This window comes from Delphinapterus leucas, chromosome 10 (assembly GCF_059928025.1).
Source record: "Delphinapterus leucas isolate spDelLeu-1000000601 "Yukka" chromosome 10, BTC_Dleu_Yukka2, whole genome shotgun sequence".
NCBI classification, from domain to species: domain Eukaryota; kingdom Metazoa; phylum Chordata; class Mammalia; order Artiodactyla; family Monodontidae; genus Delphinapterus; species Delphinapterus leucas.
This window is the reverse complement of record NC_143138.1, coordinates 99157274-99178364: the sequence shown is the minus strand read 5'-3', so window position 1 is coordinate 99178364 and position 21091 is coordinate 99157274. Positions and strand designations below refer to the sequence as shown.

General features: G+C 43.2%; 1 protein-coding gene across 5 annotated transcripts in view; it reads right to left on the bottom strand.

The window, feature by feature from the left end:
• ATG7 (autophagy related 7) overlaps positions 1–21091 on the bottom strand; it is a 236566-nt gene that overhangs the window by 97763 nt on the left and 117712 nt on the right. The window lies entirely within an intron of this gene.

Below are 21091 nucleotides of genomic sequence, written 5' to 3'. Positions count from 1 at the left end.
CTAAGTCAGAATATCATTCTGTATGTGATGCTTTCTATGGTTATAATTTGAAAGCAAACAACTGCAAACACTATAGCTTCTTGGAGGCATGTTCTGAGTCCTGCGCATGTCTGTATTTTCTGCAGTAGCGCTGTCCTCCAGAACTTTCTGCAATGATGGAAATGTTCTATATCTGTATTGTCCAACATGGAGGCCACCAGCCACCTGTGGCTATTGAGCGCGTGAGATGTGGGTGGTGTGACTTAGAAACTGAAGTTTTTTTAAATTTATTTTTCGCCAATTTAAATGTACAGTTAAAGAGCCACATGTGGCTAGCAGCTGCTGTATCGGACAGTGCAGCCCTATAAGATCCAGAACAAGACTTTGTTCCTCATAAGTGTTCAATGAACAGCTGTTCAACTGAATGAGAATTTTTTTTTTTTTTTTGCGTTACGCGGGCCTCTCACTGCTGTGGCCTCTCCCGTTGCGGAGCACAGGCTCCGGACGCGCAGGCTCAGCGGCCATGGCTCACGGGCCCAGCCACTCCACGGCATGTGGGATCCTCCCGGACCGCGGCACGAACCCGTGTGCCCCGCATCGGCAGGCGGACTCTCAACCACTGCACCACCAGGGAAGCCCCCCTGAATGAGAATTTATGCAATAAACACATACTGGACTTCCTCTACATGCCAGGCACTCTCCTAGATGCTGGGGCTGAGTGAATGAGTTAGCACTCCTGGTTGCAAGCGATAGGAAACTCAACTGAGCTTTACTCAAGCCAAAAGGGGACTTGGCTCACAGGCCGAGAAAGACCAGGATAATGATGCCTTCAGGGTAGCTTGGTTCAGGGCTTAGAGGATAAGGCCATGACTGTCCGCACCCCCTCCCTCCTCAGCTAGACTCAGCTCTCTTCCATGCCTGGTGTCCATGTGCAAACTGCCTCTCCACTCATAAGCGCTAGAAGGCCGCGCCGGGCTAGACCTCACATTGGCAAAGCCCCGAGTCCTTTCCCAGCCTCCTAGCCAAAGCCTCATTGGATCCCACTGGCTATGACTGGGTAATCATTATGACCAGGGAAATAAGAAGTGTTGAATGTCTTGGGCCGCAATTACATGCTCCAGCCCTGAGCCAAGGGTGGAGCCAACTGCACCAGAAAAGCACATGGGATGAGAGCAAGGTCCAGGATGGTCTCTTAGAGTAAAATCAAGGTAATCATTAGGGAAGAGGAAATTTTGCTAGGCAGCAGAAACAACATATATCCCTTCTAGTCTCTACTTTAAAGAGCTCAGTGTCTCTCTAGGGAAATTTTAAATAAGAATGCTGGTTGGTCAGATCTGCTGGCCAGATAGTGAAGAAAATACTAAGAAGGAAAAGCTAAATTTGGCAAGATCCAGGCTGAAATGTTAGTAACATTTATTCACCCAGAATTTCCTCTGACGTTGTCTACTTTTGCACAGATAATTCTCATAAAACCCTGTGGCAAAGGTTACATCTATGAAATCTAGAAACCTTTAGGAGGGAGCTGTCAGTGGGTGGGGGCCCACTGTCTTCAGCCTGCCTCAGCTTCAGAGTCCAGACGTCTCCCTCTGTACTCCCCTGTCACTCGGCAGGCACACTGAGGGCGTGCTCAGACCTTAGAAGCCCTGCCGTGTGTGGATGCAGGCAGAGCAGACGCAGCACAGCCCACCCAGGGAAGGGACACACAACTGCCAATTCACACAATGCAATGTGAATTGTCTATTTTCATAAGGGCTACTCCAAGAGAGATTATTTGTGGGCAGGATGACTCATGAGAGAGCCAAATGAATTCGCCTCACATAGAAGACAAAGAGCTTGGAACATCGCTGAGATGAGAAAAATTAGCCAAAACAGCTGCAGCACTTTAGGGTCTTTTAAATAGCCTCCTTCTGCCTACTTCTCCACCCATTTCTAGCTGTTCTCTCTCACCCATTAAACAGTGACTGAGGTCTTGCTTTTGTTGGCTCAAAGGGCCAGCAGAGGCTGGGAAATACTCTTTTTAGCAAGTGTACCTTTTTATCCCTCTGAGCTTTTTGGTATTATCTTTTGTGAAGATCATTCTGGATTATTCTGAGAATTACTCAGAAACTTCTTGGCTTCCTTCTAGGTGGAAAAAAAAGTTAATAGGGACTTCCCTCATGGCGCAATGATAAGACTCCGCGCTCCCAATGCAGGGGCCGCAGGTTCGATCCCTGGGAACTCGATCCCACATGCATGCCATAACTAAGGAGCCGGCAAGCTGCAACTAAGGAGCCAGGCTGCCATGACTAAGACCCAGTGCAACCAAATAAATAAATAAAAATAAATATTAAAAAAAGTTAATAAAGGTTGTGGACAGGACTTTCTACACTTCAAGGACATTCAGTGCTCAGGCCACATGGTAAGAAGGCCCATGACTCCATCTGTTCTCTTCTCCTGGGAATTCAGAGAACCCTCAGCCCGCTCAACATCAAACTGACCACCCCTCCTTTTTTTTTTTTTTTTTTTTTGCGGTACGCAGGCCTCTCACTGTTGTGGCCTCTCCCGTTGCAGAGCACAGGCTCCAGACGCGCAGGCTCAGCGGCCATGGCCCACGGGCCTAGCCGCTCCGCGGCATGTGGGATCTTCCCGGACCGGGGCACGAACCCGTGTCCCCTGCATCGGCAGGCGGACTCTCAGCCACTGCGCCACCAGGGAAGCCCTGACCACCCCTCCTTTAACTGTACAATGAACCTTCCAATTTGAGCGTGGCTCTCTTTTAGACTATCTACAGAGCTATAGACAGTCATGCTTGGTAAGAATTAAGAGTTGTTTGTTTTCAATATCTTTTCTGGGTTTTAACAGATTGCTCAGTTCAGCAGTAAGTGGACCTGTCCCCCGCTGGACTGGCACTGGAGCCCAGATTAGACACTTCTAGCAGACAAGAACTGCTTCTCCCTTGGGTTGGCAACTGGCACACAGGAGATGCTTAGTGAATGCTGGTGAATTGTGGAATATTGTTGGTAACTTGGAGATGTTACTGTGCATAAAAAATACTAAAGAGAATGGTTCCGAACACTAATATCTGCAGTATTTGTGTTCTAGAAAAAGGTTCATCTCGTCTACTTGACTCTATAAACCTCAGTCCCCCAGTCCTAACAAATTTTCAACCCTAAGGTGACTCAGCTTTTAAAATGGTCCTTATTATGGATCTCAAGCCTATGTAACTAGTTAATTGATTATGTACACATAAGCTAGTTAACTGGTTCTCTATTCCTCAAGGGTTAACACCCCAGGATTCCAGTAGATCAGATTAGCATGAATGAATCAGCTTTTCAAAATGCCCCTTGTCTTATCCCTATCATATCATTTGCTTGATGTCTAGTGGGACTTCTTACGGGTTTCACCTTCTCATTCATTTTATTTATGTCAAAAAAATTATTGCAGCATTGGCGGTAAAAACATAAAATCAGAAATAATCTAAACATCCATCAATAGAGAAATGGAAAAATAACATAAAGTAACATATATACAACAGAATATGATATTACAGTTAAAAAAGATTTTTATAAAAGATAAAAGCATTAAATCTATATTTAGCAACATGGACAGATCTTTAAAGCATCAGGTTGAATGAAAACTGCAAGTGGTTGCAAAACACTGTTATAGTTTATGCAACTTATGTACTGTTTTTAAACACCTGAAAAATAATGCAATTTATTCAATATGAAAGCGAGGACATGTACTAGTAATAGTGGTTTCCTCTGGGGAGGGTGAGGGATGTCAGGGGGGGATTCACCTGTAATATTTTATTTCTTTTACTCAAAAGAAAAAGTTGAAGCAAATAATACGAATGTCAGTACTGCATGGTAGGAACATGAGTGTTTGCCATATTGTTTGTACTTTGTTTTTTTTTAATTAATAGACTATTAATTTAGAGAAGTTTTAGATTTACAAAAAATTGAGCAGAAAGTAGAGTTCCAGTTAGAGGAATTAGTTTTCTCTCCTCGACCCTCAGTTTCCTAAGTAACATCTTGCATTAGTGCCGTACATTTGTTACAACTGATGAAACCATCGTGATACATTATTATTGTTAACTAAAGTCCATAATTTACATTAGGGTTCACTCTTTGTGTTTTCCAGTTCTCTGGGTTTTGACATGTACCCGTCATTACCGTGTCATACAGAATATGCCGGAAAAACCTCCTTAGCTCCACCTATTCATCCCTTCCTTCCTCCTCCTGAGCCCCTGGCAACCACTGATCTTTTTACTATTTCTGTAGTTTTGCCTTTTCCAGGATGTCAAATAATTGGAATTATACAATATGCAGCCTTCTCAGACTGAATCCTTTCTCTTGGCAATATGCATTTAAATTTCCTCCCTATCTTTTTGTCATTTTATAGTTCATCTCTTTTTACTGCCGAATAATATCCCATCGTATGAATGCAACACTGATTTTTTTTTTTTAAATCCATTCACCTATTGAAGGGCACCTTGGTTGCTTCCAGTTTGGAAGATTATATCATACAACTCCCCTAAGCACTCGTGCAGATTTTTGTGTGCACGTTAGTTCCCAGCTCACTTGAGTAAATACCTAGGAACACAATCCTGAATCATGTAGTAAGGGTATGACTAGTTTTGTAAGAAAGGTGCCCAACTGTCTTCCAAAATGGCTGTACTATTTTACATTCCCACCAGCAACAAATTCTCATTCATTTTAAAATTATTAAATTCACATGCTATATAATTCACAGACCATACAATTCACCCACTTAAAGTGTAAAACTTTGTGGTTTCACTATATTCACAGAACTGTGCAGCCATCATCACTGTCCAATTCCAGGGCATTTGCACCATCCTCCAAAGAAACCCGTTAGTAGTCACTCCCGATTTTCCCCCAACTCTCCCTCCACCTCTAAGCCCCACCCCACCAGCTCCTGGCAACCACTAATCTACTTTACGTCACTATAGATTTGCTTACTGTGGATATTTCATTTAAATGGCATCTCATTCATTAAGAAAAAGAATTATTGTGTTTTCTGTGGCATGCCAGCTCTCATGCCAGATACCAGAATCACAGATTGGAGTAAAATCCAGTGTCTGCCTTCTAGCTGCTCACGGTCCAGTCATAAACATTTGCTGAGTGCAGACCGCCCAGGCTTTTCTCCTGGGCATGGCAGCCACACACATACTAGCTGGCGGAGGCCCTTTGCACCCATGGGACACTCAGGCCAAGGGGCCCATCGTTCCCCTTTGGTTTCAGCTCTATTGGGTAGATGCTACCCACTGCTCCATCTCGTGTGCTGATCAGGCCTACAGATGTTTATCTTCAGTCCTACTCATCAAGTACATGTACTTGACCTGTCCTCTTCAAAAGACACCCTCCTTGGTAATGATTCAGAAGTTTTAGTCTGTTTTTGAATGCACCCAGTTTGCCATCTTCTTTCCATTAAGATCAAAGGAATGTTTCTCCCGGGTTTCCAACAAGGTATTAGTGATGTTCCCCTGCGATAATGACTATACTTAGTACATATGAGGAGGTATACTGAGGTCTCTCTGCAGATCTTGAAAATAAGGTTAGCTTTAGAGAATGGAATTAGTAGAACTGACACGCACTGAAGGACACTGGCCATGTGTGGAAGTTAGTCATCTGAAGAGACTGTAGAAAAGCAGGTGGGGAGATGGGGAATTTCCAAAGTGACAAAGGAGTGATCTCAGAAGACATATTTTAACTAAGAAAGCTAACATCTACATAACTCTAGAAGATTGTTCATAGATGGTATCAGGTTCCACGTGGAGTGTGAAAAGGGAGCCCACAATTTCTGCAACAATTTGTTAATGTCTCTACCTTTGTCCAGAAATTAGCAAGATGATCCCACTGGAAAGCAAATCCCTTCAGTTCTTCAGGTATCACAGTTCCATGAGGTGATCATGAAACCTTCCAACTACCAACTGTCTCCCCATGTATGTATGGGGAGTGGCAGGCAGAACAAATTTAACAAGCTAGTTTATACATCAATCTCTTATGAGTTTGGCTCTTGGGAGTTAGCCCTCCTGCTCTGGCAATATTGAGTTTCTGACCCAAAGGGGTAGGATCCGTACACCATGATGGTCTACCAAAGCACAATTGTGGAGAACAGAGGTTTCGGGAATGTGAAAACCATGGCCAAACACACAAAGGCCTGCCACGTAGAAGAGAAATTTAACTAACTCTAGGCAGGCCCAACAAACAGAGATACTACAAGGTAGTAGTTAAAAACACAGGCTCTGGAGCCAAACTACTTGGCTCCAACACTTACTAGCTACATAAACTTGGGCAACTTAGCCTCCAGGCACCTCAATTTCCTCATCTGTGAAATAAAATGGTTGTGAAGACTAAATGGGATAACCCAAATAAATGCTTAGTATGACATCTGGAACACAGAAAGTTCTCAGAAGTTAGCCAACACATCATCATTGTCCAAAGGAGGAACAGACCACCCTTTGAGACGGGGAGCCCCCCAGAGCTCAACTGGCAGAGATACGTCAACTGAGGGCCAAATGTTGAATTTACTTCAACTCCAGGACTTCCAATTAGCTCCATGCCCCTACAACACATACACACAATTCAAAACAAAAATGTGGTCTCAGTAGTTGATGTGTTTTCATGTAAAACTTTTTTTTTTGCTGTTCAACCAATGTATACTTTTCTGATTACTTATGTGCAAAGCACCTGTTAGTTGATGAGAATGGGAAAGGTGGTCCCTTCCTTCAAGAAGCCGAACATCTAACTGAGAAAAGCAGATTAGAGAACCAGACAGTGATGCAAACGTGTGCTGGATTTAGGCCAACCATCCATTCGGTGCTTGCCTTTTTATTAGAGTGGCATAACCAAGAGAAGGGTCAGGGGAACCTGTATATCTAGAATCGCTCTATTCTAAGGAACATGAGAAGCTCGTTAGTAAACTAAACTGAAATCGGTCACATTCCCTCTCCCTCCCTCTCTCAATCTCAATCTCTCCTTTCCATTCCCTTCAAGGTACAACAAAGTGGCATGATGGCTCTGGGACCTTTCCGTCTCAGATTCTCAGGCCGTATTGGCCGCCCCACGGCAGCAGCTGGTGAAGGCAGACAAGCAGCTTCCATGCTGTAAGTCCATGGGACACTAAAGGCTGTCCATTATTTACCTGTAACTACTGCTCTAATGCCCCTCTTCGTCTCATCTGTACGTTCAATGGGAGAAGGAAAGTGGGCTTTCTTCACCTGGCACAGGAGGCTCTCAAATATTCACTGACTGAAGCAGGTTCATCCTGTGGCTTTTACAGTTAGCATGTGTAGGAAAAAACCCCTGATCTTCATTCTCTTAAAGCATCCTCCCCACCCCCAGTGATACTTTCTTTTTGTGACATTCGAACCACAGTTCCAGACTTCTTTTAGGTTCCATGGGATCTGGTTGCTGCATTTTAAGTATATTACTCTCCTTTAAAATATCACGTAGGGGAGAGAGGCCCCGGGGGTCTGCCTTGCACTTTGTGGACAAGCATCCAGGGCCAGGGACACCAGGAAAACTACTCACAGTGGGACAGTTGCCAGTTAACTGATTGCTCTGTTGCCTCAAGAAATTCACAGCACCTTTGGGCAAGGGAACAGCAGTGTGGTGTTTATTGAAATCTACATCTGGTAGCAATTTGTCCAACAGCAACCAGCTTTCCCTCCTCCTTTTCTTGAGTCAAATAATCCACAGGGGCCCATAATACTCCACAACTGTTCATCTGTGCAAGACCTGTATTGTGTCCTTTATGTTCCTAATTACAGATCTGGGTTTATCAACAAGTTTCAGCATGGTAAGTAATTTTTTAGACTGCAGTGGAGACTGAAGGCACATGTCCTGAGGCAGTGACACGTACGGACCATCACCATCTGGGCTGAAAGACGAAGCCTCGTGCTGGGCTCTGGGCCCACACTTGGTCTGCACAGACGGCCAGAGCACTCCCCATCCCCACCCTAGGAGGTATGGCCTCACAACGGTGTGTGGAAGCTTGCAACAGCTGAGCCCTAACCTACAATGAGAAATCTGTATGCTGTAGAAAAAGGGAGAAGCCCTATACTCCCTATACTCCAAAATTCCTTCCTCCTTTGGAGCGGGGGCTGGTGGTGAGGGAGACTGAGCAGCTGGTCTGCTAAAGGACTCAATGAATAAAGAGTTCTTTTATGGAGCCTGTGGCTAGGTGAGAAGATGGCATAAATCTAGAAAGCAGAGTAACTCAAGCTTGGGGGGCAAATCTGGTGACTGGAATTTCCAGATTTACAATAAAGTCCCCAGAGAAAAGCATAACTGTTTAGGAGGGATGAGAACAGACACAGGAATAGAATTAAGAGTAGGGTGGACTTAGAATGGACTTTTGTACATATGCCCAACACCCATCCACCCACATCAGCCCCTGCCCTGGGGGGACTGTGCCCCTCTTACCCTAACGGTGTGGTTCTAATCACTGCCCCTGCCTGTGACCCAAGGTGGCCAATCACGGCAGCCCATGCCTGCCGGCTGCAAGTGGTCCAGAGAAGGCATGTGATTAGGGCCTGGTCAATCACAGTCTGGGTCTGGGGTTTTCCTTTTAGAGCCACTGGGGAAGATGCTCTTAAAGGAAAAATGAGATTTTGGAACTACCTGAGGCCATGGTTTTTGTTAAATGGGAGGGAAAAAAAAAAAACAACAAAAACTGGTTTGCAATCAGAGAGAATGAAGCCAACAGAGAACAGAGATGAGCAGTAACTACAAAGGTGGCTGCAACACGAAAAGCCCCAATCTAGAGTCCTTGGGGCCAGGGTTCCAGGGCCTGGTTACAAATTCCTCGTTTATGTTAAAGCCAGTTTGAACTTTTGGTGTCTGCCACTATAACCAGGGTCTGGATGGCTACAGAAGATTTCTCATTGAGAACGATTGCTATCCCACAGCAATTCACTGTATTTGTAATAGGGGACTCAATGCTTTTGTTCTGCAACAAGATATAAGTATTTCTAGTTTATCACTTACTTTTAAAATCAGATAGCTAAATAAACGCAAGTGGGGGCAAGCTCTTAATTTCGCTTTACAATTTAGGAAAAAAGGCCAGGAAGAAAGAAGTTCTCTCTTACCTGCCCTTTTCCCACTGGTATGTCTGGAGATGGAAACATGAACGAGTATAAACCTCATTTCCACAGAGTTTATTAAAAGCCAGTCTATTCTTAAAAACTGTTCAGAAGTAAGAAATAACAGTGATGCTGGTTTCCTAGGCCCTGGGATGGATGGTACAGTGCAAGAAACCATGCTACCCAAGGACACGATTGTAAGGAAACAGACGAAAAGCAAAACTGCTTTCTTAAAACTGCTCAGCGGGGCTTCCCTGGTGGCGCAGTGGTTGGGAATCTGCCTGCCAATGCAGGGGACACGGGTTCGAGCCCGGTCTGGGAAGATCCCACATGCCGCGGAGCAACTAAGCCCGTGAGCCACAACTACTAAGCCTGCGCATCTGGAGCCTGTGCTCCGCAACGGGAGAGGCCGCGATAGTGAGAGGCCCGCGCACCGCGATGAAGAGTGGCCCCCGCTCGCCACAACTGGAGAAAGCCCTCGCACAGAAACGAAGACCCAACACAGCCATAAATACATAAATAAATAAATAAATATATATATAACTGCTAAGCGTTGATGTAGTGGTACTCTCTACAAAGCAGAGCACATCCATGTCACTCCTTGTCCACCTCCCTCTCTGCTCCCAGGCTTGTGAGTGTACTGTAAGCCTCAAGATGTAAACACTGAGCATAGCTATGTTTAACTAGTCAAGTTAGCAAATCAATTCACTTCTCTGAGCCTTGATCACCACATCCACAAAATGGGGTCACAGCCACCTGATAAGATTGTTTTGAGCGCCAAAAGGCTAGGTACCAAAGTGCCATGAAAATGATGGCTGATGTAATCAATGGTGCTTGCTATGCCTCTTGTGGTACTTTCTGTCAGAGATCCAGGCTGCACCCTGGGTCATGGGCCATTCCGGAATGGCTTCTCTCATTCTCCTTTCCTGCACTCGAAGTCCCATCTGTGAGGCCCAGCTCAAAATCCACCTCTTGCCCAGAGCCCTCTTGCTGTGCCACGGGCTCAGCTCCTGTGCATGCCCAGCGCCCCGCAGTCATCCTGCACACACACCCCGGGCTACCCACTATCGGTCTCGTGAAGGCCTGGCTTGTACCTCTTTGAATCCCCACCCAACCATGAAATTGGAAAGGGGCCAATAAATATTTGTTGACCAACAGAAGCCATGATTAAATATGAACAATATTTTAAAAAATATACACCTTAGAATATTTCATACTCCCTTCCCTCCCTGCTCTCCCACACCTAAGTGAGAAGCAAGACAGATCAAAACTAAGATTTCAGAACCAAGAATCAATTTAATTTTACAGTATCAAAGCATGGAAATCCCCCAAATTCAACACATAGCAGCTGTTATGTTTGCAAGTGAGAAGGGTCAGCTGTAAAAATATAGCCCCTAGAATCATGGTCACAGGGCAGACTGCAAGAACATCTCCCCAGGACCCTCCACTGCAGACGCAGTCAGGAAGTCCGCGCAGGCGCACCCTGGGCCAGCAGCTCTCTACTTCCTAATCTCCACTTTCTCTTTCACAGACTGAAAAACCCCTCCTACCCAACAAAATGCACTATTTCATCTTATTTTTTTAAAATTATTCAAAGTCACACATAACTGCCAAGCAGAGTTTCGGAATGGGTCAAGCTGTTCCGTATTCTATTCTACTCAGAGACGACAGAATTCAGGGGGCAGGGATGGTGGTGGGGGAACAACTTGATGGTTTAGTTGGTCAATGTAATCTCATGGTGTAAATGTTTTATTTCTGTTTGGCTTTTCCAAACATCAAAAATAAGCTCCACAGTCCCATTCCCACCTCCTCAAAGCCCCAAGCACTGGAGGGTGGATTGGCTATCGGGGCTGCTTCAGTCAGACCAGAATGCTCAGGTAATACCTGAAGATAACCTCACCTGGAAGAGGCCTGCCTGGGGCAGCAGGATGGCTGGGGCACCTGCCTAACGAAAGAACTGTGTCTCCTCATGTAGAGAGGAGGGTGCCAAGAGGGCTTAACAGATGTGCTCGAGTTTATACACCAAGTGACTGATGCGGAACTGTTCTTTAGAAACCGTTTATGTATAAAGCTGCAAACTTAAGGAGAAAGCAACAGTGGCTTAGAGGGTGCCTTTAAAATCCTGTGGACTATTGGGAGATGCTGAACATGTGATGGAGTTGAGGTGGTGTTATGGATCATCGTTCACTGTTCTGTGACGATAACAGTATCTACTTACACAGAAGAGCGTCTGGATGACGAGCAGATTCATGATAAAAACTCAGCAGGGGGCTTCCCTGTGGCGCAGTGGTTGAGAGTCCGCCTGCCGATGCAGGGGACACGGGTTCGTGCCCCGGTCCGGGAAGGTCCCACATGCTGCAGAGCGGCTGGGCCCGTGAGCCATGGCCGCTGAGCCTGCGCGTCCGGAGCCTGTGCTCCGCAACGGGAGAGGCCACAACAGTGAGAGGCCCGCGTACCGAAAAAAGCAAACAAACAAACAACAACAACAAAAAACTTAGTGGGGAGGTGTCACTGTATATGGAACTTGCTTTCAAATGGTTCAGGAAAAGAGACATTGTGTGAATATGTATGTAGTGTGTGTGTGGAAAGAGAGCGCAAGAGATAAACTAGGTGTGGCAAGACGCTAACAGAGGAGTCCAAGAGGAAGTTATTGCGGTATTCATTTTACTTTTCTTTAAACTTTTCTGTATGTTTGAGAATTTTCAAAATAAAAAGTCTTGGGAAAAAATAAAATCCTGTGATAAAGAGGGAAGTTAAAAAAATTCAGAGCCAGGTTGGGATGTGGATCTGTCAAACACCTGCTTCAACGTACAACAACAGAGCACTCTCCTCTTCCTCTCACCCTTCCATTAGGGGCTGACATTTTGACTATCTTCTCCCAGAAAGCCCACAAGGGAGGCACTTGGCCAGTGGGCCCCTTTAGCATCCCACCCCCAATAAGGTATTTACTGGCTACCCGTGTTGCAGGAAAGGGTGAAATGAGGTGCACAGAGACTAAGGCTTTCAAAACTAAGACGCAATAAGAACATGAGAAATCACTGTTGCATCTACACCGAGTTCATTTCTACAAACAGCGAGCACACTGTCACCAGCAGAAAATCACCACTACCACCAGGAGCTGGACAGAGAGACGAGAGGAGGCAGAAGCATAGAGAGCCCCGGCTATGTGCCGTGGGGCTGTGCGCTTGTTTTCTTTTCTTTTTAAAGCATCTTTATGGAGAAGTAATTCACATTACCACACTTCACCCATTAAAGTGTATAATTCATTGGTTTTAGTGCATTCACAGTGTGCAACCGTTATCACAATCCAAGATTAGAACACTTCATCACCTCAGAAAGAAACCCTTACCCATAAGTGGTCACTCCTCATCTTCTCCCCAGGTCCCCACGCCCACTCTTCGGCAACCACTAATCTGCTCTCTGACTCTACGGATTTTTAAATTCTGGACGTTTCATATAAATGAAATACTATAATATGTGGCCTTTTGTGACTGGCTTCCTTCACTTAGCATAATTTCAACCTTCATCTGCGTTGTAGCTGTCTTTCCTTTTTATTACCAAATAACATTCCATTATGATTCCAAAAGTAATATCCACATTTTATTGATCCATTTACCAGCTGATGGGCCTGTGGGTTGTTTCTACCTTTTAGCTATTATGATAAATAATGCTGTTATAAACATTTGCATACAAGTTTCTGTGCGAACATATGTTTTCATTTCTCTTGCTTATATACCTAGAAGTGGAAGAGCACAACCATATGGTAACTCTATTTAACTCTGTGAGGAACCGCCAGACTGTTTTCCAAAGTGACTGCACCGTTTTACATTTCTACTAACAGTGTGTGAGGGTTCCAATTTCTCCACATCTCGCCAACACTTATTACTGTCATCCTTTTGATTATAGCCGTCTTAGTGGGTGTGCAGTGGTATCTCACAGTGGTTTTGATCTGCCTTTCTCTGATGGCTAGTGATGCTGAGCATCTTTTCATGGACTTACTGGACATCTGTATATCTTTGAAGAAACGGCTATTTATTTTTAAAAATAATATACATTTATTTATTTATTTTGGCTGCATTGGGTCTTTGTTGCTGCGCACAGGCTTCCTCTAATTGCAGCAAACAGGGGCTACTCTTCGTCGTGTTGCATGGGCTTCTCATTGTGGTGGCTTCTCTTGTTGCGGAGCACGGGCTCTAGGCATGTAGGCTTCAGTAGTTGTGGCACGTGGGCTCAAGAGTTGTGGCTCACGGGCTCTAGAGTTGCAGGCTCAGTAGTTGTGGCGCACGGGCTTAGTTGCTCCGCAGCATGTGGGATCTTCCCAGACCAGGGCTCAAACCCGTGTCCCCTGCACGGGCAGGCGGATTCTTAACCACTGCGCCACCAGGCAAATCCCAAGAAACGGCTATTTAAATCCACTGCCCATTTTTAAATTGAGCTAGATGTCTTTTTATTACTGAGTTGTAAGAGTTGTCTATATATTCTGGATACCGGTTCCTCATCAGATAAATGAATTGCAAAAAACTTTTTTCTCTAATTCTGTAGGCTGTCTTTTCACTTCCTTGATAGCATCCTTTGAAGCACAAAGTTTTAAATTTTGATGGAGCCCAATTAATCTGTCTTTTTTGTTAGGTACTTTCTTATTTAATGCTCACAGTAATTGTGAGGAGCAGAAATTACTGATCCCATTCTACAAATAAGGAACGTGAAGCTCAATGAAGTAAATGACCCAAGGTCTCACACAGGGCCACTGCACATGGTTCTGCCCTGCACAACCCATAAGGGTGAACAGAGCAGTCCTGGCCATTTGTTGGAGCTGGGCTATGAACTCAGGCCTTCTGACCAAGCCTGGGTTCAGGCACTCATACACTCTATGTATGTTATAGTGTAATACGGCCAATTTTTAAACAAGCTCCTCACATATTATACATTTAACATTCTAAGGATGCTGCCATTACTTAAAACTACAGGATTTTGGAGTCTGTCTTTGGAAGCTGTATGAAAAGGTAGTGAGTGGCATGTTTTATAAACATATTTAATTAAAGTGAGGGGAGACTTGAGTTTATGAAGAAGCCAAAAGTCCTCGGTACCGAAGTCTGGAGAATAAGTTATTTGGCCAGATTGCACCATTTTGGGTTTACATACTGCTACAGAAACCAACCAGTACCAAGTATGAGAAGTGATTAAAAGGTTCAAAGTACAGGTATATCTAAGTCTCAAAAGAATGCAACCAGAACTGTTTCTAGCAATGGCAGCCAGATATGAAAAATACCAGAGAATATCTGTATAATGTATAAAAAGGAATCAGTCTGATGCATTTGAAAACATTTTGATATAAAAATTGGCCATCTCTTTACTTCTTGGTCATACCAGGTATGCTGAATCAAAATCACTGAATTACTAGAGCTAAAAAGGATTTCGCATTTGCTTCAATCTCCTTATTTTAATTTGGTAAACTGATGTACAAAACGTTCTCATGACTCAAGTACTCGTGAGAACACTAGCAGAATAGGGACTAAAATTTAAGGAGGATGCAGTTTCCATGTTCTACTTCTTAATATTAGCTGTTTGAACTCAGCGTTTATGGTTCTTCCCCTCTCTCTCCCACACACCTCCAAGTGGGCTGTACCATCCAAGACTCCTCTTCTAAAGGGTGCAGAACTCTGCCCAGGCTTCACTGTCCCTCCTCCAACTGGATCTTTCCCTAATACCAACTTATCTAAACATCTCAAATCCATGTAGATAGCTCTGACAGCAAATAGAAGTGACTCATTTTATAAAGTGAGCTCTGAAGGGATACTGCCAAGCCTTATTTCAAAAACCAGGCTCTAGTTTCCAATGTAAGAATTAAATGGCTTTCTGCCTGCTGTTTCTGCCTTTCCCCCCTCACTTAAGGAAAGAAAGCCAAAGCTGTGTCTTGAGGGATTGCTCCATAAGGAAAAATCAAGGCAGGATACAGTCTCAGGATGGGCCAGTGCAGGTTGGAAGTGGGCTAGCAGAAGGCTTGGGAAAAGAGAAGTGGATTCACGAGCAGGCTAGGTCAGTCCCCAGAGTGATTTCTCTCCATTGGCAACAGGTTTAAGTGCTGACACGGGGGTTTCCCACAGCTTCTACTGGCCTCCAAAGGCATATTTGTCATCGGAGGCTCTTGATGAAGCTGTACATAAATATCTGACTGTTGTTAAATACAAAACAAAACAAAGCAAAAATATTCCACAGGAACCAAATCAAAACCAGCTGTAAGAGGGAGAGACCAAAAACTCAGTGTAAGTGCAAAAGTCCCAGCAGAAACACTTGTTAATTGTGCTATTTACTTTGCTAAACAGTAAACTGTCATGCCAATGAAGTCATATCACATGACTATAATGTTTTTCATATGACTTTCCTGCTATGAGAGAAATGGGCATTTTATTTTCTAGAATTCTGAATTCTGTAGTAGATGAGTCAAAATCTGAGTTTTAATTAAAAAATCAACCCATCGGCCCAGCCCTGTTCATTTCTAGTCTGTTTATGACCTTACATCCTATGTTATAGCTGGTGTGCTAAACTTACTTTATAAATGATCATTCATTAATCCCCAATTCTGCAGAAAGCAACTTCTGCTTAGCAAAAATGCAATTCTTTTGAAAGAATGCTGTAACTGCAATCCTAAAAACATAACTGTATGATACAGCATCAGTCAAGGGGAGAAAACATAGCCTAAAATTAATTTTGGAATCATGAAACTTGCAAACTTTCAAGAATGAGAATGAAATATTTCAAGAAAGCTGGGTCACGGAATTTTGGAATTTGAGTATCTCAAGGATATACCAATATAGCTTGTTTCATTAACTCTTATAATCAGTGTTTTCTCTCTAGTTAGATAGAATTTGAAAATTATTTGGCGTTTCCCACAGCACTATGTTGAACTCACAGTTGGAACTAAATCAGTACATGTGAACTGATACTTGATGAAAAATAACCCTAAGAAGATAAGTCACAGCACATTTTATGAAAAGATGGCTAAGTCATTCACATGTTTGGTTTAGACTAAGCCTTTCTTCAACAAATTCAGCAATTTAAACAGTATTTGGTGAGCACTTCAACAGCTTTGTGACTTGGATATCTTGTGTTTCATCAACTTTAAGGCCATTTCCTTTGGTTCCAACTGGGATAAACAGCCATCTAGGAGCCATATGGACCTGGGGTCAATCTCCAAATATCCAAACCCATTCTCAGTAAGGGTCTTGAAAGGAAAGGTCAGAACTCCATGCAAAATTCCGTACTCAGCCAGCAACATTTTAAGAGCGTGAAAAGCTGAGTGGGGCCTTTTAATACCTCACGGGCAGATGCACCTAAAATTTGGCAGCTAGATGGGCTACAAAGAACACGAATCTCTGTCCAATACCCTTTCCTTATGAAATGTTAGCATTACCAAAAACATTTCTGACGTGGGTATTTAAAATTTTTTAATCTACAGCTTGAAATAAAATTAACATACCACACACATTTCTCATTTAAGTTTTCTTGCATCTTAGCTCTACAGCTTCGCCTCATTGCGCTAAATGAAACAGAATAACTTTATCTGTGAAATCAATCTACCAGTTCTGTTCTTTTTCTCCAAACTCTATCTCCATCCTATCTCTAATACCATCTAGTCATTTTCACTCATTTATTCCACTACCTCAAAATCATCATACCCCAAGACAAACTTACCTTTGTGAGTCTGGTGCCCCCCTCCACCCCACTGCCAGTCCCCACTCTGCACCTTGCTCCTCGACCCCTCCTCCAACAGAAACCAACCTGGCAGTTTGTTTGTTAATCTCAACAGCACTATCATTAAACTAGTAACCTGGACTAAAATAATGGCAATCATTTTTGTATACTTGATGATGGAAGGGAGACGGGTGCAAAAAACTGGGTTGCACTAGTCAATCTCACTAAATCTGGATGATTCTGTCTTGAATATCTCTCTCAATCCATTCTCTCTGTGCCCCTTTCTATGAAAATAAAGGGATTTGTAGTCTCTAGCGGGATCAGCTTTGTATTCATCCTTCATAAAGGGGGTATGTTTAGGGAGACAGACCACAGGTATTAAGGCATAGGAGAAAGTTTAATAGCATCAAAACATTTTTCTTCTTTAAATTGAGAAGAATTACCTTGCTACAATATGGATGAACCTAGAAAACATCATGCTAAGTTACAGACATCAGACACAAAGGCCATGCATTGTTTGGTTTCATTTATGTGACATGTCCAGAATAGGCAAATCCCGCGAGACAGCAGGGAGATGAGCGGTTATCAGGACCGCAAGGAGCAGGTGGGAACAAGGAGTGACGGCTCAATGGGTACGGAGCTCCTTTTCGTGGGCATGAGAAGGTACTAAACTTAGGAATAACAGCAGCCTAACAACTGTGTGAATGCACTAACAACCACCAGATTGTATACTCTTAAAGGGTAAATTTCATGGTATGTGAGTTATAGGTCAATAAAACTGTTACTAAAAAGTACATTATCTGATTTCAGGTAACTCCAACTAAATGCTCACAATCTGAGTGACACACTGAAGACTCCTGGCCTCTGGGTCCTTTATCCCTAGGATGCCCTGGCCCTCCCCTCCTGTCCGACTCCTTCCGTACACTTTCCCTGCCCAAATCCAACTCTTATTTTTAGAGAACGCCTACTCATCCTTTAAAACTAAATGGAATATTTGGTCCCTGGGAAGTTCTCCTTGACATCCCTACTCCCCCAGGGAGTAACTTCCCCTGCTCCCTCCGCACCTAATATATAAATGACTACAACATTTCTGATGATACTAGAGTTCACTATTTACGTCTCTGCTGTGCACACTAGACTGTGAACTCATTTCATTAACTTCTGTATTCAGTCACTAGCATAGTGCCTTGCTACCAAGTTTTCAAAAGATGTTCAGTAAAGGTTTTTTTTTTTAAGCTAGTATTTGTACAAATACATATTTTGTAAACAATGTATCACATGATACTGGCACATATCTTTGGCAATTCCAGTGTTGATGGGTGAAAACAGCCCAAGATGAGAATTAACTGGGCGTTCCTGATTGCATTGCTAAAATAAGTAAGTTGGGACCTTTCTATATGGGACGCAGAAGTTTGTATTTTTATTACTGAACATCTGTAAATGCACTGGGAATCAAGTACGCAAATCAAAACACTAGCTTTACACTATATGTGTATATTTTTTGATATTCATACTTATTTATTTACACACACATTTTTCACAGTAAAGTAAAATAATATAGGCAAGACAATGATTTTTGTTGCTCTGAGGTCTGCTGGTGAGAATTATCTTTTTAAAACACAGTCCTATTTAGAGCTTTTTAAGAAAAAGAATAATCTTTTCCTAAGACAGGAGTTGCAAATTCCAATACCAATAAGGGTCATCAACTGAAGAACCTCTTTTTTTTTTTTTAACATCTTTATTGGAGTATAATTGCTTCACAATGATGTGTTAGTTTCTGCTGTATAACAAAGTGAATCAGCTATACGTATACATATATCCCCATATCCCCTCCCTCTTGCACCTCCCTCCCACCCGCCCTAACTCACCCCTCTAGGTGGTCACAAAGCACCAAGCTGACCTCTCTGTGCTATGCGGCCACTTCTCACTAGCTATCTATTTTATATTTGGTAGTGTATATATGTCCATGCCACTCCTCACTTTGTCCCAGCTTACCCTTCCCCCTCCCCGTGTCCTCAGTTCCATTCTCTATTAGGTCTGCATCTTTATTCCTGTCCTGCCCCTAGGTTCTTCATAACCTTTTTTTATTTTTTTAATTCCTTATATATGTGTTAGCATACGGTATTTCTTTTTCTCTTTCTGACTTACCTCACTCTGTATGACAGACTCTAGGTCCATCCACCTCACTACAAATAACTCAATTTCATTTCTTTTTATGGCTGAGTAATATTCCATTGTATATATGTGCCACATCTTTATCCATTCACCTGTCGATGGACAGGTTGCTTTAGGTTGCTTTCATGTCCTGGCTATTGTAAATAGAGCTGCAATGAACATTGTGGTACATGACTCTTTTTGAATTATGGTTTTCTCAGGGTATATGCCCAGTAGTGGGATTGTTGGGTCGTATGGTAGTTCTATTTTTAGTTTTTTAAGGAACCACCATACTGTGAAGAACATCTTCTAAACAGAGCATCCTCACCTAAAGAATACCTTTGGGCAAGAAACTAACAGCAGTGTGTGTCTCCAGGAAGAGAACTGGGTGTTAAGGGACAGGTGCAGAAGGAAGGTTTCCTTTCCACACAGAATATTTTTATGCCTTTAAAACTTTGTATCAAGTGCATTATTTATCTATAAAATTTTCTTCTTGGCTCCAGCTAACATCACTATTAAGGAATGCACGCCTGGGGTTGCCAGATCTGATTTTTCAAAGAAGCTGGAAATGGGAACGTTTATATTTTTAGGTAAAACTCGTAATTTTTAAATGTTGGCTTTATTCAGAATTTAACACATAGGGTAGGCCAAACAAAACACACCTGTAAGCCATATCGGGCTCATAGGCCAACAAGTTTACCACCTCTAATCTAAAATTTGATGTGTAACTTATGATTCCAAAAACTATAAATGCAATTTAATAGAGGAAAACTTCAAAAAGAAAGATAAGACTTGTGGATGAAATCATACCCCCTTCCGCCCTACCACCTAGCTGCTATTGCTCTCAAACTTCCCCTTCTCCTTCTGGGTCTTTGAAAAGATTACGAATGTATGACCAACCAAAACGCAAAACAAGCCAGGTTTAATGAAGGAATCGGCCCATTATCCGAGCATCTGCTCTGTTTTTAAAGAGTGAAACATGGGATCAATTTCAAGTTGCAATTCTTCCAGGCAGTTAAAGAGAAGTATGTGAATTATTTCTAGCTGGGTGGAAAAATTCCCCCAGCCAACTAGTCAAATGACTGCATGGTTGAAAAGACCCGTAAGTTATTTTTCCCTTGCCACCAGTGCTGCTCAAAAGAAAAAATGGCAGCCATGATCAACATAATACTCTGAACCATGTCTGGGAAGCCAATCACAGCTCTGAGGAACATCTCAACATCTCTTAGAGTCCTGCAGAGATGCCATTCATCTCCTGAAAATGAAGCTAAGATACCCTATGTGGGTCTCACTATTGGTCTTAAGTGGAAGATTGCATCTGCTGAATGCCCAGAGGACACCAAATCAAGTCAAAGAAGAATCAGTTTCAGCTCTAAGTCTAGCACTAGAAGAGCACTACCATGATTTTCTGGGGTGGCTGCTGAAAGCTTCACAAGATTTCCTTCTGCTATTTCTACATCGTTTTCCTATACTCAGGCTAGTTCCAGTCTTCCAAACACCAGCCTTTTCACCACCAGCTACTGCAGTATTGGGCTTGACCATCACTCACGGACCACTGGGGCTTCCCCCAATGTTGAGCATACAAAACCCCAGGCAGAAATCAATCAACTATGTTACTCAACATCGGAACTATGTTACTCTCAACATCAGTTACTGTGGGACTGATGGTAACTTTGCAAGTATTCCACTCCCACAGGATACCGGCACTCAAGGTTTTCCTTATCAGCTTGTGGAAACACTATGACAGGCCACATTTTTCCTAAGAGCTTCTTTACCTAGGCTACTGGGCGGGGGTGGGGTGGGGTGGGGGTTGGAGGTGGGTAGGGAATGGCGGGGGGAGATGTTGGTTTAATCTCATTTAATCTCATTCATCCATTTTGAGGAACTGTCTGTTTGGCCAAGTGACCCAACGGTGCCACACATACACAGCATACCCTTTTCTAAGTACAGTGAGCATTTGGAAAAGCAAAATGATAATCTAGTTTGTAATCCCAGTCTTAAAACACACACACACACACACACACACACACACACACAGGTAGCAACCCAGGAAATTACGATTTGCAAAATATTCTAAATGACAAGCAAAACAAAACTCTCTTAGGTTGTAACTGAGGAAGCCATTTTGTGGTGAGGTTCCGTGGCCTACAAAGATGGGTTCAGCTGTGAAATAAAAGACAT